Here is a 2,763-nt window from a genome sequence, read left to right as displayed (position 1 = left end):
CTGCAGAACTAGTGCTCTATCCCGGCGAGCGCCGTTATGAGGCGCAACACCGTCTTTAATGCGTTTAGAGAGAACTCCCCCTGCCTCCCTCCCAGGCCTGTCATGAGATAGATGTGGACTCGTGGCGAACTCTCAAAGAGAACGCCCACACCGCGTCTGACCGTGGGAGAGGGTGGAGGAGCGCGTGAGGAAGAGCACGGCGTCACCCAAACATTCTCGTCCCGACGAGAGCAATTGTCATCTCTCTGCCTGCGCCACTACATGGTAGACTGCGGGCCCAGGCGCACTCATCAATTTAGGTTCCACTGCAATGCATGCCAAGCACTCTTTTCGAGGTGATAGACGAAATTCCGGCGGGGCTTACTTAAAAGATATCCGACCCGGTTTCGTTTCCTCTTCGTGGGAAGGAGTGCCTCTTCTCCGAGAGAGAAGGAGGAGGACGTGTGCCTCTTAGAACATGTGCAGCATCAGCCATGAGTGGCCGACGGCCATTCGTGTCTCTGTGGACAGCAGGCAAAAGAGCGCCTCCAGTTATTTGCGAGGGCGACAACTGTCGTCGGGACGGGACACACACACATGTGTGTGTGCCCGGCTTTGTTGTGGTTGAATGTGGGTGCCCCAAGTCCATGGACTTGCTAGTGATAGGCTTGTTTTTAAGGGCACGCCTCGCGCAAGGCGCGGGCGATTAAACCCCAAGGCGGAAGCTCGGTTCGGGTTATCCTCGTGTCGAGGAGACAGTCAGTAGGCACCGAACTCGCAGCAACCGATGGATGTATATTTCCGACCCTCGTAGAGGAGTGGCGGCGACAAGCTCATATGGCTGCCGCCGCCGCAATATGCGTTCAACTTGTCGATGTATCTGGTATTCTTGCGATTCACATACCGACACGCGGTTTGCTGCGGTCTTCATCGACCCACGAGCCGAGTGATCCCCCGTTAAGAGTTGTGTATTTGCCATTTGGTCTTTTTGCGACTAACCATCACAGGTCGAGTCTCAATGAAAGGGTTTGACAGACATAGCCCAAGTTTGTGGTTTGGTTTTGGCCGGACGGCTTGTTGTTGTTTTTTGACACTTGAATTTCACTCTTTTTGGGTCAAGAGGCTTATTCGCCGGTAGTAAGGAACGGACGGGCAGCCGTCCAAAGCCCCGTCCGTCCTCCTCCGGTCTTCGCGCTCTCGCTCGAGTGTGGTCCACCCACAGCGTGGTACCTATTTTTGGTGCGGGGGCCGGGATTGTCCTCTTTCGCTGCTGGAGTTGCCAGAGCCATGGCCCCCAGTTTGGGAACCACTGATATAGAGGCTCTGGTTCTTCGTTATCAGTTTTTATGCTTCTAGGCCACCCTCTGTGCGATGTGTTGTTGTTTTTCTCATTTAGTTGGTTTATTATGGGATCCTGTTCTTGTTGGATTTTTTTCCCATATTGCATTTGCTTGGGTGTATATTCTAGTGTTGAGTGGGTCTATACCGTGTTCTGTGAGTATGTCTTGTACTGTTTGTGTGTATGGTGGTTGGTGTTTTGCCGCTCTTCTGAGGGCTATATTTTGCACTGCTTGAAATTTAAGTTTGTTTGTTCTTGCGATTGTGTTCAGAGGTATCGGAGAGTATTCTAAGTGTGGTCTGATCAGTGCTTTGTATAGGTGCAATTGCGTGTTGGTGTTAAATTGGCGGAATCTTCTGAGCTTTGTAAGTTGTGATTTTGCAATTGTTATTCTTTCATTGATGTGGGGGATTATTCCGTTTCTGGTTATCTTGAGTCCTAATATTTTTCCGTTGGCAACATATGGTATTTGTTGGTTATTGGCAATAATGGGGTAGGGGTTTGTTTTTGCTATGTCAATTATTTTGAGTTTTTGGACATTGGTTTTTATCTTCCATTTTCGTTCATAGTTGTTTATTATCTCTATTTCTCTGCTTGTTCTGATGGCCATCATTTGTTTGGATTTTCCTGGGTACCTGACTATCTGTGTGACATCATCTGCATATGCTATATATGCCGATTGCCGTGGTTGCGGCATGTCTGCTGTGTATACAGTGTATAATGTCGGCGATATATTACTGCCTTGGGGAACTCCACTATGAAGGTTGAAAGTTTGTCCTAGATGGTTGTCGATGAATAATTTGGCCTTTCTGTTGTCTAAGAAATTGCATTGTAGTGTTGTGATATTGGAAGGCATGTCCAATTTGATCTGCCCGACATGGCGAGAATGGAAGCTTATATTCACGTCCAGCGGACGTGGAACGGAAGTACGCGTCCCCTTTGTCTAGACGTCTAGACTTGGCGCGTGTCTAGACGGCGATGCTTGTCAGAGAAACTTGGCGGACTCTGGACGGCTAGGCTTGTCAGGGAACTTTGTCGTGGCAGTTGTACGGGAGAGTATCCACTACACCTTAATACCCAAATGCATAAGGCCTCAAAATATCCCTGAAATTGGTCATACTCTATTTCAAACCACCCCAACTGTAGGGGCTTGTTTCGCTCGCCAACCCTCTCCCTTGTCCCCACCCAATATAAAAATTTTTCCTGTGCCACGAAAGACTGTCAAGAAGGGATCCAACACAGGACACTGGCCGACTTGCCTGGCATTGGACACCTATTGTTGGGGTGACTATCAGGTAAAATTGATTTTTTTCTTCATCTCTGACCCAAAGAACAGACTAACTGCCCGAGCGGCAACTGAGCTGATAGGTGGTGAAATGTTAAAACAAAAATAAATAAATAATAAATCTAACATGGTTCATATTGAGGGAGGCACACGTCCTCCG

General features: G+C 48.5%; 1 non-coding gene across 1 annotated transcript; it reads right to left on the bottom strand.

Annotated features, from left to right (window-relative positions):
• Positions 1 to 781: 781 nt before the first annotated feature.
• LOC121856480 lies at positions 782 to 945 on the bottom strand. The gene has a single exon (XR_006086982.1). It is a non-coding gene; the product is annotated as a 5.8S ribosomal RNA (ribosomal RNA).
• Between the last annotated feature and the right edge of the window lie 1,818 nt (positions 946 to 2,763).

This window comes from Homarus americanus, unplaced genomic scaffold, assembly GCF_018991925.1.
Source record: "Homarus americanus isolate GMGI-L3 unplaced genomic scaffold, GMGI_Hamer_2.0 scaffold9632, whole genome shotgun sequence".
Lineage (NCBI taxonomy): Eukaryota > Metazoa > Arthropoda > Malacostraca > Decapoda > Nephropidae > Homarus > Homarus americanus.
Note: the sequence above shows the minus strand (reverse complement) of the source record. Positions and strands in the feature narration are given on the sequence as shown.